This window comes from Haemaphysalis longicornis, unplaced genomic scaffold (assembly GCF_048455015.1).
Source record: "Haemaphysalis longicornis isolate Haplotype H1 unplaced genomic scaffold, Haemaphysalis longicornis Haplotype H1 scaffold_7, whole genome shotgun sequence".
Classification (NCBI taxonomy): Eukaryota; Metazoa; Arthropoda; class Arachnida; order Ixodida; family Ixodidae; genus Haemaphysalis; species Haemaphysalis longicornis.
In genome coordinates, this window is record NW_027526422.1 from 40230157 (window position 1) to 40243666 (window position 13510).

A 13510-nucleotide genomic window follows, 5' to 3' on the forward strand; every position below is an offset into this window, starting at 1 on the left:
TTGTACGTCACATTCTTCTGAAGGGAGGAAGTATTATTAAATTCCTTGATGATGGCACGGTTTTTCGTCCAACAAAACTTCTGTAACGCGAGAACTTACCAACATTCGATTAAAGAACATGTTTATGCTGACTTCCTGCCCGTTTAACCAACAACATTCCGCATTCATTTCATCAGAACTTCAAACGAGAAAATTAATGAACGTAACACACAAAAATCCTTTGAGGAAACGACTACACGGATGGCAGTGTGCAAAGATGAGTAAGGCTTTTGGAAGATATATCCAAAGGATGTACGAGCATCAGAATTTTTTGCAAGAGGCAAAAGCTCGCTATCGGGAAGGGGAACATGCTAAGCAACATGGTCTTTGCGAAATATTTCCAAGCCTTTTTAGACAGACTATTTATAGATGAAGGTCAGTTTAACTCTTCTTTTCGGTATGCGCACATTTTCTGTAGAAGCACTGGTGGCTGAAATACTTGCATCCAAGTGTGGCCAAGGGGTGCGGCAGGCTTTCGATCAGTGCTCTCCGTGACCACATCTACAAACACTGGTAGAAAAAACAGACGCGTCCCAGTGCGGCCAAGGGGTTAGTAGGTTGCTAATAATTTCTCTGGGCGGTCCTTCCTATAGCAATAATGGAGGCAGAAAGAGTTGCATGCCAGCGTGGCTCAAGAGAGCAACAGGATACAAACCTAATTTTTCGCACCAGAACAGCGTTTTCCCTTTGGTGTAGTATTCGCCCTTAACAGAACACTTATCGCTTGTTCTTGACGTCCGTTTCAGCTCTTAAAGGTGCCGTTTCGAGTTCCCCTCCTAGTTTCTTATGAAGGACATAAATATACCACACCCTTATTACAGCTAACTGCAACATATATTAGGAGAAGTGCTTCTATGAGGATTGTCTCTCGAATTCGTATCTTTTTTACAACTCGACGGTGTGATTAGGTTACCTACCCTTTGTCCCTCTCCGGTAACCAAGTCTGGATAGAAAAAAAAGAGGATTGGTATCAGGAAGGGCATACGACCATAAGACTTCCGCCATACTCAGACCTGAAGTGCTGCTTGGTTCGCTCTAAATGTCATCAGAGAATACCAATGGGACTAATCTAGATAGCCGCAACCATACCAGGACTAGAGAGACTTCCCGGCCTAGAAGAAAACCGCACTCTCTCACCAGAAGAGGATCTGGCCTGCCTGGGGTTTTTTCCGGCTGAAACGTCCCCGTGGTAGGAGAGGCCTTCGTAGTGCCGTGGGTACATGTACACTCTTAGAAGTGCACGCAGGGTCACGAAAATGCTGCAGAATGACCAATCGGAGTGACCTAGTGCACAAATTCGGGGAATGACGTAGTCGTGGTTTCAATTTGGGTGAATTATGGAATCTGCCCTGGTACATTGCGCAATGCAAAATGCCTTGGACGCCTGACGTATTGTCCCTGCGCACGCGCATTTTTTTTTAGTTAATTCATATGCCGGCTTTGCTATTCGCAAATATGGCACTAAGCCACTTCGATTGGTCATTCTGAAGTATTGGGGGTAAAACGCCCTATGGGGACTTTTAGTATAGGCTGGTAACGAACAAATGAACGAAAGAACGAACGAACGATCGGAAAAATTATTTAATTATAAATCATTTATTTATTAAGGATGCAAGGAACGGAGGGACGAAGAAACGGTTTAACGAGTGAATCTGTTAAACATTGCGAGCAAGTCAACAATAATTGAACCTTTACCGCAATCGTACAGCATCAGATCGATAAAGCATGATGAAAAAGTCCTGCGAGTGATGATTCAAAATTTGCACACGGAAAGTACAAAGGCAGGCGAAAATATAAATGTGGATAAATTTAAGCAACGTAATACAGACAGTCTGTACAGCAGCCCTGCCGTTTAAAAATGTGATAGTGGAAGTTCACCTTTATGTATATCTTGGGTAAGCAACGCTCACCCAAACCAGAGAAAAGCAATTCGGCAAAGACATATTACGGTGCTTTGTGGAGCTAACGCACTTCTTTTACTCGAAAGGAAAGTATGCAGTTCATTGCGCTCTTCAGGTGCTCCCTACGAAGCAGGAAATTTAGGCTTCACAAAGCACGCTGAATGAAAACTTAGATCAACTCAAAAAGTCTTCCAAAGGAAGTCATGACATGTCATACTTTAAGATATTGCGCGACTATTCGGAATAGTTAGCCGCGATTGCTTCGCGGCAGGAATTTTCTGCCCTCGTTCTGCTTGCATCTGAGTGATAATTCCCCCTCCCATTTCGTTACAGTTTGTGTTCCATAATTATAGTCAATATTCAATAATTCTCCTTAAGGAAACAAATTCAGGGAAGCTTGCTCTCAAGCGCGAGACCTGAATGGCGAAGATGTGGTAAGGGAGCATTGGTGGACACATAGTTAAATTTCAGTATCGTTGTTTATTTGCATAGTTGCGGTGCCAGTAACGATCATCATATGCATCAAAGCGGTCTTGGCCTTCTTCGCGGCGAGTGGTGGAGGCAAATTAATCCTCAGAATTGTAGACGTCCGCCAGCTCTTCGTCATCGACTCGAGGAAGCGGTGGTGCAAGTCAACTCTGGAAGAATTGACCGAAGAACCCTGCGTATCCGCTGGGTTCTTCGGCAACATCCCCAAATATCTGTGGGGATTATGACCTTCCTCGAGGAAAGAGAGTACAATAAGTGAAGCGTGGATTCATTTAAACAGGTAAGTCCAAGCACGACACGAAAATCACGCTGACTGGTGCGTGCGCGAATTAACAATGGCGAATCTTTAAAACAAGTAAAAAAAAGGCGAAATAAACACGGTTGCTCATTTGAAACCCCATGCAGCGCTTGAAATGTAGATATCTAGATGGCAAATCCCAGCTAAATGATAGCGTACAAAACCTAAACACTGAAGGCAAAAAGAAGAAAGAAGTAACTCCGGTAGTGTTTAAAACTAGTAGTGGGAAGAAAAAATAAACTGCCTACAACTCGGAACCATACTGATATTTTTGTTGATTCTCCCCAATTCTCCCCTCAGTGCATCTTCTGCTCCACATCAGGAACACGATACCACATAGTGTGGGCACGCCCGAACATCCCAGACCTCCCTCCCAATCCCTCCCAATCCCAGCGCCGCCGCCCACAGTGGGCGGCGGCGCTGACCAGCTCCTACCCCTGCTCCCAGCTTCGGCTGGTAAATAGGGCACGGAAGGCCAGCTACAGCCAGGGAGTCCTGGACTGAGGACACCCTCAGTGGTCCGGAGTGAGTGTACTCAACGGATGGGACAAATAAAGTTTTTTCCTGCTCCTCCTCTAAAGTTCTCAAACTTCTCAATGCCGTGATGCGTTTAAAAAATAGTTTTTCGCGACGCGCCTTGCATTTTTTTGTACATCTCTCTTTTTTTCTGCTTTTTTGCTTGGCGGGTGGTATAAATCATAGAGCTTCATACTACTATACGCTAGAGGGGACACTGGCGCTAGTGTCTATGCGAGCCGCCGAATGGCGGCTTCAACCCTCCACGAGGCGGCCATGGCTGGAGGATGCGTGATTTTTGAACTTGGCTTGACCCAGCCGTTATCTTGACTTGACTCGAAGTACTTTTTTGAAATACAAAATCTATAACTAATGTTGATTAGTGTACAAATTATTCATCGTGTACATAAATTGTACTTCCAGTTAATTTTATATTGAGGCTTAGAAGAATTGCTCTATCAGACGGGAAGATATTTGTAAAGAATATACACAGCTGAGCTTAGCGGAGCCGGCGATTAGGCCAATGAGGTGGCGAAGCGTTTTTTTTGTTTTTTTTTTGTTTTTTTTTAAGGTGGAGTCGGAAGTGGTGTGCGGCTGAAGCAGGGATTCTGTATTGTATTCCAAAAGTTTGCATGGTTACGGATGGTGACAGCGATTATGCGTGCGCCTGGTTCACGCCAATAATTACAGGCAGCTGATTAATAGCAGAAAACGGCAGCCTAGCAGATGACGGTTGCATTGGCTGAAATGTTCTGTGCATGCGACCTACCCTCACTTGTTTCACCCCTTTCTACCGTGATAAGGTGCTGACCACGATCAACTTGGTGGTGACCCACCAGCTGGACGAAGCTCCAGCGATATTGTTACGTGAAGAAAAATGAAACGACTGTACACGTATACTGAGTGCTGGTAAAGGTTTTTTATTTGGCGTAGCCACTACCACGCTCGTATTGTTCTCGCAAGCGTCGTCATGAACGGTACTAAGAGTGAACAGCGTGCTCGTACCGTCTACCTTGTGCGTAATCTCAAGTTCGCGCCCGTTTTCAGAAATGCCGTAGAACATGGCTAGTTCTAGGGTAGGGGCTACACGGCGATGCTACTGCTTTCCGCATTCATTTCATTCCAGCCGAGCAGTATTTGATAATTGCAGCCACTGGAATCGGGCGTTAACAGCAATTCTGCCCCGGAACGAGCCCTCGACGCTTTCGATGCCGAAACAGAAACTGATGGCGCAGAAAAATCTGAAGCCATGTGCACATAACAACCGCAGGCCTCGAGTTAAGCCAAGTTCGAAATGCACAAGTTTACGTCACACAATTGCTCCATGGTGGCTGAACGATTGCAGCGCCAGTGTCCCCTCTAGTTTTTAGTATGAAACTCTACGGTATAAATATCTCTGAACTTGATTGATGGGTGCAAAGGGTACTTTTTCCTACCGCCGGATTCTTCAGGAGCCTGAGATTTATTTACCTTCACCTACGCAGAGCTGGAGCCAGACGGATCAAACAGTTCCCGAGAAGAACTTCGCCACGCTACCGTAGCGCCTCTTAAGTTTCCTAGCACAGCGCTCTATGGTCAGTATTTTAAACCTCGTGGCGCCATCGTGAGGACAGCATATAAAATTGGGATTGAAATTTTTACATGCTCCATTTTGTTTTTAGGCAATAGTCTGACATCGCCCATTTTGCGATAGAGCTTGGCGTTATCGGCGGCGCAAGCTTTCCTGCGGTGGTTCCGAACATTCCGTTGGCGGCAGTATCAGCCTACCAAAACCTAACTCTTAAGCGGGGGACACATGTGCGGAGAGCGACGCGTTCCCGCGGGCCTTTTAACCCTCTCCCAAAGCGGTCATCTAGCCTTCATGAGTGCTCCTGGCCGACGCCGGATTGGTTTCCAGAGTGCGAAGACGCGTGCGAATACGTGTCCCTCTCCGCTCATGTGCCCCCGCTTTACGCCTCCGGTGAAGTTAATTAACCAGTTACGATTACAGCTGCCGGGAGACCCTCGCGATAGACGCCCCAGCCATTCGTTGGCTGGACGTTAAAGGGAGCCTGCAGCACTCTTTATAACTGTTTTGCAATATTAACGCTTACAGAACATAGTCGACCAATACCTCCAATATATAGATTAAGGGAACGCAAATTACTGCAGCCCCAAATAACTTCTCTGTGCACATCAGATAACTTAAAAACCTGCTCAAAATATTTTTCTCTCTTCCCCTATCTTGGCGTTCTTCGATCGCTGGAACAACGTTATTAGACCGGTGTAGCGGCTACTGGCCGGCTCTCTTCAGTTGCAGCAATGAACGTATTTGATGGCAAAGCAGAAATGGCCGGCGTATCTGTTCCGACGAGCCAATCACGCAGTGCCGCTCCGTGCCAGTGATAACCACAGCTTTCGCAGTGCTTCCAGACGTGAAGGAGGGAGTGAAAGAGTTTATCGGAAGTGTCGCAGAGCACCTCTAACGTAGCCACCCACAGTAAATCCCATACTTTGAAAGGAGCACCCGCATGAAAGCTGTTGTCAGTAGCGAAACATTCTATTCCCAGGTACAACACTTCCTCTACGCATCCAGCGTCATCTACGGTAAAAGAGTCGAAAGTTGGGCAAGTTGGTATTGACGCATCTTAAAAATCCAACTGCGCGCAAATTAACGAGGACGTGAACACACTGAAGACACCACAAGCGCAGACTCACAACTGGTTTATTGTTACAAAAATCAGAACATTAAATACCCAGGCGCCCCACATACGTCACATTCTCAGCGCTATCGGCTGCACACACAAATAAATAAAAACTCAGAAGCACACGAATGACAGATAATTCCACGACGATAACACCATCACATATGAAATATCCTCCCCCTCTTCACCACGCATGCCCTGAAGAGGCTTCAAATTCACGTTTAGTGCCCATCTATGTAGGCGACTTCGCGACTAAGCAAGGCAATAGATGGGTGACTAATACAATCTGAACCAGCTTTTAAAATGTGTCTAGCCTCGACAATTTCTCTTGTCTGCTGATTCTTATGCCTGAATAAAATGGTTGTGCGCTCAAACACAGGGGTACATTCAGGGGTACATTCAGGAACGCATGCGCGGCAATGGGAAGACATGTGGCTCAGGTCCCGTTTTTCTTTCGAATAGTTATGTTCCTTAAGTCTTGTATTTAAACAACGCCCGGTTTGGCCAATGTATACCTGGCCGCATACAAGTGGTATGGAATAAACAACCCCCGTGGCACATTGGACGAACTTCTTTTTGTGATTAATACCACATGCTCCTTGACGTTTTCTTGCCCTTTTGTTCACTTTTGGGCAGATCTTACTTAACTTATTAGGATGATTTTCTGGTGGTGGTAGACAGGCCCTCTTGCAGAATTTGCCCCGACGTACTAAAGGTTTTCAAAGAGTGCGGTCAGGGTCTTCGATTTACCTTCGAAAAACCTAGAGATAGAGTGCTCCACTTTTTGGATTTAAGGATGACTTTCGGAGAAGGGCACATGTACTACGCGTACGCTCCCAGGTCTGTAAAAGCCCTTTTAAGCTTTGAGTCGGCGCACTCGAAAGTGGTGAAGCAGGCTATTGCACTTTCCTGCTTGAAGTCGTCCATTTCCAAATCGTGTGAGCATTCAATGCCCGAAAGTGTTTTACAGCAGGTGGAGAAGCTAAAAAAATCCGGGTACCCTGATCATGTTATTTCTAGAGCAAGTGAAAAACTGGTAAAGTGGGTAAAGTCGGATAGGGAGGCCATACCACCAAAAGAAAAGCCGAAAAACTTTGCCGTGGCGCCCTATGTTCCCAAGATGTCACACGGTATAAAACGAGTGGCCGGGCGGTATGACGTAAAAATAGTGTTTTCAGCTCCTAATAAGTTAAGTAAGATCTGCCCAAAAGTGAACAAAAGGGCAGGAAAACGTCAAGGAGCATGTGGTATTAATCACAAAAAGAAGTTCGTCCAATGTGCCACGGGGGTTGTTTATTCCATACCACTTGTATGCGGCAAGGTATACATTGGCCAAACCGGGCGTTGTTTAAATACAAGACTTAAGGAACATAACTATTCGAAATAAAAACGGGACCTGAGCCACATGTCTTCCCATTGCCGCGCATGCGTTCCTGAATGTACCCCTGAATGTACCCCTGTGTTTGAGCGCACAACCATTTTATTCAGGCATAAGAATCAGCAGACAAGAGAAATTGTCGAGGCTAGACACATTTTAAAAGCTGGTTCAGATTGTATTAGTCACCCATCTATTGCCTTGCTTAGTCGCGAAGTCACCTACATAGATGGGCACTAAACATGAATTTGAAGCCTCTTCAGGGCATGCGTGGTGAAGAGGGGGAGGATATTTCATGAGTAATGGTGTTATCGTCGCGGAATTATCTGTTATTCGTGTGCTTCTGAGTTTTTATTTATTTGTGTGTGCAGCCGATAGCGCTGAGAATGTGACGTATGTGGGGCGCCTGGGTATTTAATGTTCTGATTTTTGTAACAATAAACCAGTTGTGAGTCTGCGCTTGTGGTGTCTTCAGTGTGTTCACGTCCTCGTTAATTTGCGCGCAGTTGGATTTTTAAGATGCGTCATCTACGGGTTCTCTTGTAACACTCCTCCTATTCTGTTGTGCAACCGCTAAAGAACCCCGTTGTTCGGCCTCAATAGCTTATCAGAGTTTGGGTTTGCGCTAGTTGGTAGCGGCAATCCAAGGCTTCGTGTAGTTCGAAAAAAAAAACGGCAGAGGACACAGGGAGGCGACGTGCACGAGGCGACGGGCACAAGTGCTTGTGCACGTCGCCTCCCTGAGCCCTCTGCCATTTTTTTTTTGCGCTACCCGAAGTCATGGACGGCCTCAATAGCCTAGGGTAGTTGTGCAACCGCTAAAGAACCCCGTTGTATATCGGCCTCAATAGCTTAGGGGTAGAGTTGCGGGTTGTGACGTGAATAGCCTTTGTTCGAGCCCCGGCAATGCTATATCCTTTTGCTCAGGGCGCGTGATTTTTGTACATTTAAAATCTTCTCTGGGGTCGATTCTACGTATTCGTTTCGTAAATAACCCGGTTTGGTATCTTTCAGGTCAGTTAGGTACGGCACACAGCATATCAACACATTTGTTTAACGTTCTACGTCGCAACAGAAGATCCCAGGGCTTGTATACCTATCTCAGAACAGAATATCACGTCAGTAGCTTACGGACGATTCACCTGCTCCCAATCGACTGAGAAACCAACATAACGGATTCATGTGATAAACCACCATTAAAAGCAGCGAAAACAAGACGAAGGACGTGACCTGTTCTTGTCTGTCATGTCCCTCGTCTTGTTTCTCACTGCTACTAAAGGTGGTTTATCATGGAGTACCAACAAGCTCATACCCATATGTCATTTCATGTAGACGTGCTATTAGAATTACAAAATACAAAAGGCTGCGTCCATAACATGCGTGAGAAGTACTGGGGTGTGTAAATTTTGTTTGTTTTACTGTTTCTTCCTTTCAAGGACACCAACCAGAAGCGCGGTCATCAGCAGGTTATTAGGCAGCTGCTTGCAAGTAATAAAATTTTCCGTCGTTTATTACGGCACGGGTAATTTCTCACTACATTTAAAAAATTATCTCTGATTATTATAATTATCTCTGATTATTAATTTAGTAGTGCACTGCAATCTTACCCGCTGTTGTGGCTGAGTAAATACGGCGTTGTGCTTCTGAGCCAGAGGACGTGGATTCCATCCAGATCACGGTGGCCGTTTTTCTAGTGGAGATAAAAATTTAACTTCGCCTAACTTTCTGGCAATTTTACGAAGTAGTAGTCTCAAACTGTACTCGTTATACATGAGTTTTGAAAACTCAAAGACTAAACGTGTGCTCCTCAGAGACGGGGGCAACGCGTTGAAGTGTAGCTATGCAAGTCGAGTGGAAGATTTGCCGCCCACATAAGGCGAAGGACAATGTCTCCACGTGACAGACGTCTGCAGGAATGTGTTCCTCAGCGTGTACCAATTATTGCTTAGGCAGCAATTAGTTTGGCGGGTTGGTTAGGTTAGTGTATTTTCGAAGTTAGCCCAACAAAACGCAACACCACCCAATTCTTAACGCTCTCGTCCATATTTGTTCGTGAGCGATGCGTCTTTCTCTGTGGCACTTGCACTGCAAACTAATTGCGAACACGGGCACTTAGCGCAAACCACTACTAAATGCTACAGACGGCAGAAGAAGTACCCAAGTTGGTGAGTAAACAAAGCAATGGCGACGTGTTGGGACACTGCAATGTGGATTTCCCGCCAGCAGGCACTTGATGACGTGGCTGCAGAATGCAATTACGAGCCGCCAATTACGATCTGGCAACGCGGCCGGGCACCCACTGCAGCCATAGCCGGGCACCCGTGTCGGCCAGCTGCGCCGCCTTTTCACGCACACCCCGTACCTGCAGGAGCGAGCACGGGATCGCCTTCCCGGATACGTAGCAGGGCTACCCTGGACTCGCATACACGAAATCACCAAAGGAGCAAACCTGCCCGAAAAGAAAATGGCTGCAACTATCACGGTGTTTAGTCTACATGCTATTGCGTGCGTACGTGCGTGCGTGCGTGCGTGCATGCGTGTGCATGTGTGTAGCGGCGATGTAGCTATGGTCAAAAGATGAAAAAGTATCCTAACAGGAAAGCGGGACGCAGACGTTTTATCTATAAATGCTTCGCGCTCTACGACAATTCCATAATAGGAAGTTTCTTTGCCATTTTTCTTGCTATTATTAGTTGCGGCGACACCTAAAAACTTTGATGAGCTTTTCTTCCATATCCTAGTCCTTAAGCTGGGCCACATTACTAGATCGTAGAGCCATGAAATACATATAGTTAGCTATCAGCGAAAAGCAGTGGCCGATTTATCACAATTACCGGTGTAGAAGCGAAGGCACCTGGGTTGTATACCTAGAACTTCCCAACTGTCAAAATATTTCTGCTTTTAATACCTGTTACAGCAGTGACGAACTCACGCCTAGAAAATGAAGCCCTTATAATACTTCGCCGTAAAACTCAACAAGCACCTTTCAATTTCAGCGCCCTCAAAGGAATAGTGAACATTGTATTCCAAGCCTTCAGTAACAGACACAATATGTCCTGTACTCCCTACCGCCACGAAATAAAACACTTTTCCGGGAGAACGCGCACTGAACAGAACCTGGCTTCTTGCAGACAACGTGAACAAACGCGTATAACGTTCGCTTCATGCGCCTGTTCCATCTCCATATCTCGGGTCTTGTCCGCATACCACTGTCACGTCCAGTCTCCCCAGCCCCTAGGTGAGCGGCAACCGCATAAAAACGGACTGCCCATCATTTCTTCACCCCCTGCATTGCCAGTGAGCCACCGGAAAAGCTTGCGCTCGGCATCACCTCTAGGGTGAGAGAAAAGCCTCCGCGTGTCTCCTGCGAAGTAGTCCTTGCGGATTTGTGAGCAAGCTGAGTATCATCTTGAGTGGCGCTTCTGTTATTATTGTAATTTCGCTAATCACACGAATTGTACTATGTGAAAATGTGTCATCTTACAGTTATAACGGCAATGTGTCGTCTCCCTCTTTGGTACGCACTGTTTGTCTGCCTTCCTTGTTGAGGAGCGGAGATCTTCCGGCACGTATACACAGCGAAGCTGCTCGTTTCTGTATTCACGAGTGCCTGGCTCCCCAATGCCAGAATCATAATGGCGAGCTGGGGAAAAGCGTGTTTCGATCAGCTTCCCCAGGAGAACGAGGGCGAAATCCACACGTCCGTTCGTGCATGCGTGCTTACGTGTGCATGCGTGTCAGTTTACGCGCGCACATGTGCAATCTCCATACAACCTAGGGCTGTAACGAAGGCTTGATGTTCGGGAACGTTTTTTACCTTCGAAAGGCTAAGGTCGTATGAGTTTCTGTGCGCGCAACCTGTTATTATGGGAAGGTATACCCACAATTACGTATCAGCCCAACCAAGCGCCTGGCATGCACTCTTAGTATACTTACACAGGGGACAAAAACCGTGCAGATATATATAACCCATCCCATTTATGTGCCTCGCACTATTCTAAAGCTCATTTTCTTTAGAATTGATAAGGTTAGTTACGTTGGACGCCTTTCGACAGTAGGCTCAGCATCACTCGCCATATCAAACACGTTGTCGGACGAGCCATTCTCTCTCTCTCTCTCTCTCTCTCTCTCTCTCTCTCTCTCTCTCTCTCTCTCTCTCTCTCTCTCTCTCTCTCTCTCTCTGGTTGTTGTGTGCAAGGTTTAAGGAGCTGTTAAATCCTCTTCCTTTTCTAAAATCTTATCATCAACTTGCATTCCCCAATGGAAAATTAACCTGTTGTTTTGAATGAAACATGCAAGACATTCTTAAAAGGGTGCAGCAAAAACTCATGGATGTAGTGCTCCCTCCATCTCCACTTAACGTAAGCTATCGGCCCTTCTTCTTTTAAGTTACCGACGAGATCGGGTTGGTTTTTTTACGAGCTCCTTCAAGGAGCCACTTCCTCGACGGAACTGCTGTCATAGTCCATGGTTCGAAATCCCCAGAAGTGCACCAGATCTCCCCATTTGCTTCTAGTAGCGTAGCTGGTACACACCATTTGCCTGTAGGCTTATTTTGCGTCATATATAATGTTTTGATGGTTCCCTACCACAGTTTCTTTCAGGCCGACCAATGTTCTGCATTTGGTATGGTTATATCCTTTCAGCCTATCTACATAACCATTATTTCCTATTCCGCCTACCTTTACATGCTGTCCCATTTTGCATACATTCACCGTTTCGATGCTTTGTTTTCTCCCTAATTATTTTTTACTTGTTTTTTGGCCAGGTTTGTGTCCTTACTTCACCATATTTTAATTGGTTACACGTTATATTTTTTTTTTCAAAGAAGATTTTATTTCCTCAGAAGTACGAGGAGGCTGGGACTAAAGGCTATAAAGCCTGTCAGAAGCCTCAGCCCCCTTGGGAAAACTACAATGAAGAATTAAAATTAAACAAGCTGAAAATTCTAATGTTAGAGCTATAAAAATACAAGCAACGTGTAGAGCACAAGACATTAAAGAACCACATGAAAAAAAGGTACAGTAAAGTACATTAGAGTACAAAAGAGTAAAGTAAAACAAAATACAAGTAGACAATTTACACCCTGAGTTAGGCGTCTGTTATTGTACTGTGTATTACGTGTGATGACGGGTCACTGTATATATCATCGTCCTTTCATTAGTGGGCCCACGCCCACTGATAGCGATTAGTAGCATCCATGCATAGTTGGCATGAGGCGCACCCTCATAACTTCTCCGAGGCTGATAGAACTGCACTAGAACGCGTACTCAGCCGTGAAACAACAATAACCAAAGTAAGAATACAAAAAAGTGGAAAGCAATTGCCATATGCGGGTGCCAAGAGAACAACTGTGAGTTATTCGTGGATGGCCCGTCCCTGTTACCCGCACCTGCCGTCGCCGACCACGGACCACTAACACGGCCGACGGAAACGTGTGCGGGTCCTCAAGTGGTCTCGGAAGGGAAGTCCAGTGGGTAATATATGTTTTGTCACCTGCTCGAAACAAATAAAAAGGCGCATGGAAAAGGACGAGCTTGTTTTCCTAAAGCGGTGGCCAGGGCCTCACGTCACTGCGCTGTCAGCTGGATACCACTCGTCTTTCGGAGGTGATGTACGCAGAGACGGCGCCCGTCGTGCCACGCCACTAGCTTTGGGTCCTTCGACACACACTCCATCCTTCCTTTGCTGTTCTGTCTGTCTGCGATGGTGTCAAAAGAACGATCGGCAATCAGGGGCCCGACAAGCGGTTGAGTGGCTTCCTGGGCCGAAGAGGAAACGGGTGTGGAAAGTAGAGAGGTAGGAAACGACACGATTACGCGTAGGGAACTGCGCTTTATCGATTATAGCCGCGTCTGTATACACACACAGAAAAAACCAAGGTGGCCGCAGATGAGGTACTTTCGTAACAATAGAAAACTGTTTTAGCCTGATTAGTATTTCTGGATCCACTTCACAGAGCCTTATTGTCGTTAGCATTGTAAGCATATTTTAAATCAGTCGTGTGGGAGTAGTTGAATGGGGGGAGGACTGGAGAGGGATAAATGAGGAGGAATGAGACGGGGCAAATATATCACACAACCGGAAGACTGCTGGTGCGGTGACGTCGGCAGCCACAAGAAATGGCTGACGGTTACGGCTGAATTTTTCGGTCGGTCGGTACATTTATGGCCATCTTGCAGTGGCAGGACTTCCACTTGACCTTTAA